At 35.0% G+C, this 10,643-nt stretch overlaps 1 pseudogene; it reads right to left on the bottom strand.

Moving 5' to 3' along the window:
- Positions 1 to 565: 565 nt before the first annotated feature.
- Positions 566 to 1,470, bottom strand: LOC149138173 (uncharacterized; annotated as a pseudogene).
- Between the last annotated feature and the right edge of the window lie 9,173 nt (positions 1,471 to 10,643).

The raw sequence follows: 10,643 nt of genomic DNA, 5'->3' as shown, positions 1-10,643 counted from the left end.
TCTTCACAATGATCATCATTTCTCTCTCTTTTTTATTATCGATTACCACTTGTTTTAATTTGCTTAAGCCTTCATAAGCTAAACCGTTTCTCTTACTACTTATCCATAATAATCTATTTTAAATATGTTCGACTGTTATCTCTGACCAAAGTACAATTTATTTTAAATTGGTCAGGGGTTCCATAAGCCAAACGCTGCAATTTCTGGTGAACTCCAAATTTACAGTGCCGTTTGAAGGATGTTCAACTATCAACTCAGAACTTTTCTTAAATCAAACTTACCCATACTTTCTACTTTACAAAGTATCATAAAAAGCAGACTAGCTCTATCAATTCAAAACGCCCAACACTTTTCTAGCATGATTGTCAACCTGTGTCTAATTGCAAAAATATAAATAAAAGCGAAAAAGAAAACTAAATAAGATCCCTCCAAGAATAAAACCGGCCAGTAATTCCATGTGATTATGTCTTGTTCCTTTCTTTTTATGATCAGAGATGGCAAATGGTCAATGGAAAGAGAGCAACAACGGTGAACGTGAAAGGAGGGCGTGAGGTAGGTTAATGAGTTAGGGCCAAAAGTGGGCGTAGAAGCCATGCCATCTGAGATCTGCAAGAAGCTTTTTTCGCATTTTGCCTGGTGATCTTACCAAGTAGTTCCACATGGATGGGTGATTGTAGTGAACCTCCACAAAGAGCTCGTCCACAATGAGAGGCATCTCTGGATCGCTGAGCCATCGCCTCAGAATCGGCCACTCGCTTCCCTCGATGTCCATCTTTACAACCACTGTATCAGTCGCTTTCAATTGCAGCTCCCCTTTCATAAACCTCGTTATATTTATGACATTGCTGGCTTTATCATCTCAGTCTGACACAAAGCTGTAGTGCAGCTGGTGCGGAGGTTGGGGAGTGGCCTTTACAGTGAGGGAGGAGGGATTCGTCTGTGCCACGTTACTCTTTGTCAAAACCAAGCAGGCTCGGCTTTTGCAGGAGCTTGGAATCGACTTCGAAGGCGTGAATGTCGATGAAATCGAAGGGGTACATGCGAAGAAACCAGGCTAGGCTGGTGCTGAATGCATTAGCAACTAGATCCAGCAGAACCCATCGCTGTCTGCGATGGATATCGATCGCCTTGGAAGGCAGAAGCCACGCCAAGATGTGCGTTTTGTCCTGCACATCGTTGGAAAATCAGAGGGCGAAACCTCTACGGAAATTGTTGCGATCGTCGAGCTTCTCAGTGAGATGACCTTTTAGAGGGCAGGCAGCTACCTCCTATCCACTTCATCTGCCGCCATGGATTCTCAACCTGATCTTCATATTTGTCCAAGAATCCTTCTCTCGTCCCGCACAACTCGCTGCTGTTTTTGGCCATGGCTTCCCATTCATTATGCTTAAACACTTGTGCAGTTAAGCCTGGGCGTTTGCAAGCCGCAGAAACACCAAACTCAATGCCAAGAAAGCCAAATCTGTGCATGTGGTTCACATAAATATCAAGAAAAATATATGTGAACAGTATGAGGACCAAGGCATAAAGCAGCTACAGATGAATCGTTTTGCTTTTTTTGGTGCCCTCTGTCTGAGAATGAGAACGAGAATGAGAAAAGCAGATACATTGCAAATTTTCACAATGAATGCAGATAAATTCAAATTTCAAATCGATCCACTGTTCGGCGCGCGCCCAATTCGTCCGGCCCATCCAATTCGTCTGACATTGGAGGTCCTGCAGGTCGCGTCAGTATTTTCCGGTGACGCTGAAGTCCTTTCTGGGCCGGAGAGTTGTCCCGTTACATGCCCATGCATGTATGGTGAAGTTTCTAAGCGATTGCTCGCTGAGGTCCCATCATAGTACTCTTAAACCGCATTGAATACCCAATAGCATAGGAAATAATTGCTCACCTTCAGAGTTGGTCGATAACAAAGTCATCATAACGGAAATAAAAGGAAAAACACACATACACTATCGGGGATCAATAAATCCCATGCTATTGGGCCATAAATGAACGGGCGGGTGCAGGGGTTAAATTTGACGGGTGACCCTACCCGTCAAGGAATTTTTTTATGACGTTTTTATTTTTAAACTGCCCATCATATGACTTTTAAAATTTATTTGTACAAGTTTTATCTAATTTCAAATTGTACTCATAATTGTTCAAATTTTTCATTTTTTGTTGTACAATTCGGCTCAAGTCTCATTGCTACACTTTGTTTTGAGACCTGCTGATCATGAATCCCTGCCAATTGTATGCGGCTTTTTCACAGAGGATGACAACTTCAGGAGGGGCATTTACTCGGCGGTTATGGTAGTACCAAGGATGCTTCAATCTCTCTTCCAAATTTAAAAAATTATTTTATTTAGTTTAAATATTATTAATTTTAAATTAATTATTTTTTAATTTATAAATAAAAATCATTAAATTGCTTCTCCTGGGCCAGATTAACTGCTCAAATCTGATAGGTTTCCCACCGTTTAAGAAAACGAAAACAAGAAATCATTATCATATAAATTTAATTGAAATCTCTTCTTATTATTGTAAATTGGATAAATAGAGAATGACCACACGGTCATTCTCTAGACATTTACATGCCCAAAAAAACTGCAGAGCGCATTATTTATTGGTGGAATAGCACTAACAACATATACACAGCTCTCTACGACACCACGACTCTCTTTTAATCGGTTGTCTCTCATTCATTCATTCTTATGAAAGTGGACTCGCAGAGACTCCGCTGAATTACCGATAAGCAGCCATCTGTTCCCACCATCGTCAACGTAAATTCCGACTGGGCTACAAACAAGTCTGCAATTGCAAGGGCACAAATAAAGATTGTAACCATCTCCGTCAATCGCCTTTACAATCTGAAATAACGAAGAGGTATCTGAAGCTTTGATGAAACGTTTGGTGGTATTCGCATCGTTCTGGACAGACCACTCAGTGGATTGAACGCAGGTAGTTACAGCCATCACTGCTAAATCACTACCATCAAATTTCAATTGAATACTTTCAAGACACTCTGGCATTTGCTCAGGTTGCATAAGGTAATTTCTCAAACTACTCGGCCTTTGGTTAACAGTGGATCTCAAATAAAAAAAACAGAAGATGGATACATCTTAACCTGGATAACCACTCATGGGATTCAAAAAAAACCCTCTGATTTTGCACTTTCAAATACTACTTATTAAACATGAGCTATCAAGGAGATCAACCCAGCTCAGCACATGACAGAATGCAGAGCACCTCTACCACTCAGGTAGGATATCATTTTTTTTTGTTATTATTAATCAGAATGAGTATTTTAGGAGAATCTGTAATTTCGTATGGCATTGAAGTTTACTTCAAATTGACTTTATATCAAATACAACTATTTTATAAAGCTTACAAATGGGTCAGTCACAATATGTCTTTGAAAATCTTGAATCACTTTACTAAAAATAAAATTTTCACCATACCACTCACACTAAAATCTTTTAATCAATATTTTTATGAACCAAACAATTCAAAAACAAATTTTTCATCAAATCACTCAAGCTAAGATCTTTTGATCAATATTTTTCTTTAATCAATATTTTTAGAAACCTGTATAAGTTTGAATTTCAGCATCAGATTTCAACAGTGTATTTTGGTATAAAGAATTATCAGACTGCAACCATTGATTTCACTTACATCAGATTGCAACAGTGTATTTTGGTATAAAGAATATCAGACTGCAACCATTGATTTCACTTATAAAATAGAAACAAGGGTGTTATTGGATTTCAAACCTGAGCTGAGGAAGCTTGCACGAAGCCAAAAGAAGAAGAAAAGGAGCAAGCATGAGAATTTGAAGCGCAACAGCATTTTATAAAAATATATCTTCCTGCCCATTATAATGCCCCCTCCAATTATGCAGGTGCAAAGAACTTTGACTGAATCTATTCGTCTTGCCTCCCAAAAAAATCTCGTGGGAAAGTGAAGTGGTGTAAGTCTACCATGTTAATCCCATTAAAAGAACAATAGTTGTGAAATAATTTTCAAACCAAAAACATAATGTGCATGAACTATGTAAATGTTCAAAAAGTAGATTCAATATCACCATGTACACAAACTAAATTTTGGACAGTTTCACCAAAAGAGGTAATTGTCAAAACACCACTATTACAAACATAAAAATAAAAGCAAAAACTTTAAATATTTAAGATTCTCCTTTCTTTAGCATCTTTCCAGATGTCAAATACCCTATCCCATTCCACCATAGATGAATCAAGCCCTGTTAGAGACACCCGCATCAAGGCATCCAATGCAACTAATGATAGCTTTGTTCTTCGGACATCCTTTATTATGTTTTGTCTTGAGAATCCTCTCTCACAAGCAACTGTACTTGCAGGAATAGTAAGTATCGCCTGCCATAATTTTGACATGTGAGGAAAATTTGTATGCAACCCTGTAACATAAAAAGTCCTCCATGCATCTTTCATGGATGATCCCTCGCAATTAACACGAAGAGTGTCAACAAATGGATGCAACTCTTTCAAACAAGCCTCAAAATCAAATGTAGTTTTGTTTTCTTCACTTTGATAATAAGGATGTTGTAAGTGTTGAAAAATCTTTTCGAGCCAACGCTTTGAATTTCGTTCTCTGCCATGAACATCCTCTAAATAATGGCAAGGGCTAAACAATTTTGCTGAGTTGAAAAATGCAAGATCAGGGAATCTTCCGTTCAAATTCTCTACAAGAGCTTGAACACAATCTTTTGCAAGTTGTTTGCAACTTTCTATTGAACCTTCAATACACGGTTTCCATGATTGTTTTTGTATATCAACACAATCATCATATGCATGTGGAATTGATACAAATCCTAATTCATGCTTGTGAACAAGCCCCTCCTTATCACAAATTTCTAAAAAGCCAAATTTAGAGGCATCTATAAATTTAGATAAATAACATGTGCCATCTGCAAATGTGTCGCTTCTTAAAAACCACCTTTTCAAAGTGTTTACCGTGACATCTATGGCTGCCCCTAAAGAGCCGACATCAATGTACTCTTCTTGGAATTGCTTGTTCAACTTGTTTAATTCACACATTATATCTGCAAGCATATGTAAACAAAATTGTACTGAAAAAATTCTTGCCTTATCATACCATGAGTCTTTTCTTTCATTTTTCCACAATGTTAATATGGGAGGCATAAGTGCAACAAGTCTTTCAATGACGTGTCCCCTTGAAAGCCATCTAACTCCATGGATTTGAAGAGCTTGAAGAGTTTCAAGTTGCATAAGTTCCTGTAGAGCAATAAGTTGACTATTTCTTTTCGTAGAATTTTGCAGCCAAGAATATACCTTATTTGCTAATTTCTCAACAAATAATAATTCAGGTATTTTTTTTGAAGCATCTGATGCAGCTAAGGCTTCACGATGAGCAATGCAATGAACACCTACAAGATTAGGTACATCTTTCTTCAAGAAAGTGATAAAACCATTTTCATTACCAACCATTGAAGAAGCGCCATCTGTGGAAACTCCTATCAATCTTTCTGTTGAAAGGCCCCTTGATTCCATTAAATGTTTGATTGCATCATAAGTTGTTTTCCCTCTTCCATCGCAAACATTTATGAGCTTTAAAAACTGTGAAATTGGAGGACCCAATCCTTTTGAGTTTAAAAACGTGGCATAAACCACAAGATGTTTTTCTAAACTACGGTCTGTACTTTCATCTAACATCAATGAAAAAAAAGGGCTATCTAGCATTTTGGAAGTTTGTAGCTCTTCAAGGTACTGAGATATAGCGAAAAGGAATTCTTTTGCATCCATGTGATTTGCATATGATGTGTACTCTTTGTTCTTTGGCATATTAGGCATGTGTAAAGACATTGTAAACAAACAAAGAGATTCATATTTTGAAAGTGGTAGATCCTCTTGTACCATCCAATATACTAATTTCATAGTAGTGATGACTCTTTCTTTGTTCATATCATCAATGCATGCAATGTGTTCTGTAATAGACTTCGCCTTCTTCTCATTTCCACATATCCACTTTGCCTGTGAGAGTTTATGAATGCTTGAATTAGCATGAACAATTATAGAATCATGCTGCAATGTAGAGCAACCAGTCCCAATTCCCCATGGCCCCATTGCCTTATGCATTTCACAATATATGCATTTCATAACTGTTTTTCCTTCATGCTTTGCCTCTCTCAACCACTTATACTTAGTTTTCCACTGATCACGAAACTCTCTTTTTACTTTCATTTTTCTTTTTTTTTGGGTGGTAGGTTCTCCGTGGTGAAATTCTTCATCACTTTTTTCATTATGCTCCAAGATATCATATTCTTCATTATGCCCCAAGACATCTAAATCTTCATTTAGATCAAAATCATGATCTTCTTTATTAGGCAATGAAGCTTGAGATGTATTAGACCATCCAAAATTTTTTTTGATAGAAAGTTGATTTCCTTTTTTTGAAGACATTTTTGATATATAATACCTATATAAAAAAAATAAAGTATTTAGTATATATGAATTTCATTTCATCAAATTAAACCATATTAAAAAAATAATATTGCACTGTTACGCTACTGAAAATCCCAAACACTAAAAATAAATCTAAATAAATCATTTAATAAAACTATAAAAATACATCTTTAACAAATTCAATTAACTAATCCAACAAATGAAATTTTACAACAAAAATCCAAAACTAAACAATATAACAGCTGTTACAAGGAGAGGTCATTTATAAGTTTTTATTGTAGGGGGCCAGTGCCAGTGAAACAAAACAGTGAATTAGGGCCCAGGGGAATTACCAACAAAAAGGTCATGCGTCTGAGGACAGAGCTTACCTATAATAATAATAAATGTGACAGAATATTAATGTGTTGAGAAGATTTCTGCAAGCATGCAATCTCTGTAATAATAACAAATTGTTTTAATTCCAGACAACAAAATTGATGATCGTTTAAGATGGTAATCAAAATGCAGATTGATCGCCTGACAGAGTCACATAATATTGCAGGGAATTAGAACCAGGTTCTATTCCTGGACAGTTTTGGCAAATTAGGTGACTATGGGGTGTGCCTCTGTTTGGAGTTATCTTAACCCTACTTAATCCTATATTTTATAATGCCTGTCATTTTATGGAGATGTTGTTTACTTAAGGTTATTATGAGTTAAGTGTATCAGTATTCAGAATATATTAATTTAAGATAAGTTCTGATAATTTGGTGTAATTGTTTATAAATTTTGCCATAGTCTACCTAGGTCTCATTGTTCTACTACTGGGTGGTTTTCTAGTATAAATTTGTTGACATTCCAAATTTGATTTCTGAATTTTGTATGTATTATATGCTTTAGGTTTTTCAAAAACTAAATTCATTTTTATATGAAAAATAAATCTTAAACAACCAAGAAAAACATAACTTTAATTGGTGAGTACTGCTTTTAAAGTTTTATGGCATCGTTTTCTCTCTTTGGTAGGCTCACTAGGCTGAGTTGGGGCAGGGGCTAGCCTCATAAATTTGCTGTATATTAATTGAAGCTAATAACTATTTTAAATTTAGGAATATTTCAAAAAAATGATAAAGCTAACTGAAATAAGTTATTGAGACCCACCAAAAAAATGATAAAGCTAACAGAAGTCGTCCCCTGTACAATAACCCAAAATTTTAGATACTGGAGGTCGTCATTTTGATTACAGCTCTATTTTATTATAAAAAATATTAACCAATAAATTTATCTAAGCCCAAATCAGGAGATTAAGTTAATCTTGAAGATTAATATATTTATTTGAATAAAAAATTAATAGACATATACAGAGTTTCATCAAAATCCAGCTTTTCTACATAATGAAACAATATCCAACGCATGCTGCAGACTCAATAGTCAAAATCTTTTTAAATTCCACCAAAATTCCCATAAATAATTAAAAATAGGTATGTAGTTATACAATGAAAGAAACTCTAAACTAAATACTTTCCTATGAAATTTAAATTTAAGTGAGTGTGTGTTAAGTTTCCTTATCATGGGATTTTGTTTTTTTTTGTTTTTGGTGGTCAATTTTTTTTCAAAATGTAAAAAATTGTAGAATACATTTCTAAAATATAAAAATGATGAAACGCTCTTTACTATAAAAATTTCTTTCCAGACTTTTGGAAAAAACGAAATTGTAGCTTCTTACGACAACGTGTGTAAAAGATTGGCAGAGCACGCTTTATCCATGAGAAAATTGTCTGTTGATAAAAAAATGCGAGGTTTTAAGATGGCTTACCAACTCGGCCTATGCAGATCTGGTCTGTGCCGAGGTAGACGAAATCGCTGCCATGCTCCATGCTGGCGATAACTCCATTTCCATTAAAGTGCTTGCGCACAGAAGCGCTCAAACCCTCGAAATAGGCTTTATTTAGATCAACCCGACTGCCCAGCTCTTGGCACAGTAGCTCCAGGACCTGTGAATAAAATAAGATAGCGGGTTAATTACATACAATTGACTTTAATGTCAAATAGATTATGAAAAAAAGGTAAAATAAAATTGATAAAATGAGGCACGAACATGAATAACGTCGACTTTAACGCCATCAATCCCCGCCAATTTCCGATTCACCTTGTAAGAGGCTTGTAACTTGTTAATTAAGTTTCCTGTTTCCATATGATATCTTTCCATATCTTGAGACTTGAACACGCGGGCGGCGGAACAGTCACCAGTGGTAAATGTTCCAGGCTCAGAATTTATTTCCATTCGTGAAAGTTGGTGGACGCGTGACGCGTCACACATTTGTAGTCTCTAGACTCTGGGTAACGGCAGTTGCAACTTGCCCTCGCCGCCCGCGGGCCGCCAACTTACAGCCTACTAGTACAGCCAGTGAGCCAACTTACAGTCTACAGTCACTTCAAAGTTCAGTCTTCACTATTTATACCTATTACCGATCCCGATTCCCGACTTGGATGTTATATATATATATATCAAAAAATTATTAAAAAAAACTTAAAACTTTTCATTTACAAACATGCCCGTCAAATTGACGGTTTTAAAAATTAATAGAAAGTTACCGCTGACGTGGATATTTGAAATGAGAACGTATTTTACGGGTAAAAGACTTAAAAACGGGCAGACGGGCGTCAAATTTAACCCCTGGGCGGGCGTATATGCTTATTATTCGATTTTACTAAGGCTGAAATCTAACAGTGGGCATATACACCCGCCATTCATTTATGGCCCGATAGCATAGAAAATATAGCTCGCCTACACTATCAGCTTGCAGTTTTTTTTTTTTTTCCTTTTTTTTGTTTTTGTTTTTTTCTTTATTAGTATAAGTAATCAAGAAGTGATAAATCATATAATGGAAGAAACTTTGTACTGAGTTCCATTATGATTAACTAATGGGATGGCTCCACGACTCTCTAAGGATATTATGTGTGTAATTCTAGAGTTTAATGCATATTTTGATAATATTGTTGCATTGCAGAGAGGACGTAGCGGGTCCAAATCTATTTAGACTTTACAGTAATGAAGAAGTCACATTTAATGTATATATGTCCACTCTTTCTACGTATATATTCTAAGCTAATTGAATTTTTTCATTTGTTGTTTTCTATCTATAAAATAAATAAATATCCAATAAAAATAAAATATAATTTACAAAATAAATATATATTTATTAAAATATTTTTATAAACCAAAATAATATTCTATATTTATTTTTATTTTATAAATATTTCATATTTTAAGTAAATAATTTATTTTAATTTTTTATCAATTCTTTTCTATATAAAAAGTTATTTTTTAAATGTGAAATTTAAATTAAAATATTTTATTTTATTATCAATTTTTTTATTTATTAATCTTCTATGCTTTAAGATTCTTTTTATCAAGTTTTAAGATTCTTTTTATCAAGTTTTAAAATTCCTTTTACCAAGTGTTAGAGACTTTATTTTGTTTTTTCTTTTCATTATATAGATTTTTTAAAGGTTTTTTCATTATTTATCTTGAGATTGATAAGATATTCTTTATCATTTAACCTTAAATGAATCACACTAGCTAATTCAAAATATTGACAAAATAAATCTTTATGTGAGGGATTCAAAAATTAAATAATTACACCTATTAAAATTATTTAATTCTTATTAAATAAATTTAAATTTGAAAGCCTTGAAAACTTAAGACTGCACTGCTCATGATGAATGCAGTGACGTAGTAAATTCATTCACGCTGGTTAACTCCCACCCTGAATAATATTTCACCAATGCCGGCCTGAACCGAATATTTTCTGTTAAGGAATCATGGCCTGTAAGTTGGGACCACGGATGCAGTGAGCGATGGAGTGACGCGCCTTAACTCCCTTGATTCCATCTCGATATGTGCGCGGGTCAACTTCCACCCCAAATAATATTTCACGAGTGCGCGTGAACCGAATGTTCTCTTTTCTTCTCCCACTTTTCCATATATGCAATCAGTGTTGTGGCCAGAGAAGCAATTTAAATTGAAATAAGGATGATGATGGTGGAATTAAAATGATAGAAAAAGGAGGGCTCCTCTCGGCACTTCGGCTATCTGTATACTGTCGTATGCGTGACACGTGTTTGTCATCCTCCATGGACGTTCTTTTGAAACACTCTTCCATTATTTTCGGTGTACGTTAATAATTAATCTTAATTAAATAAATTATAAGTTAAGACATATA

Source organism: Pinus tabuliformis, chromosome X, assembly GCF_031772625.1.
Source record: "Pinus tabuliformis cultivar Carrire ecotype Pingquan chromosome X, CPIR1, whole genome shotgun sequence".
Taxonomy (NCBI): domain Eukaryota; kingdom Viridiplantae; phylum Streptophyta; class Pinopsida; order Pinales; family Pinaceae; genus Pinus; species Pinus tabuliformis.
Note: the sequence above shows the minus strand (reverse complement) of the source record. Positions and strands in the feature narration are given on the sequence as shown.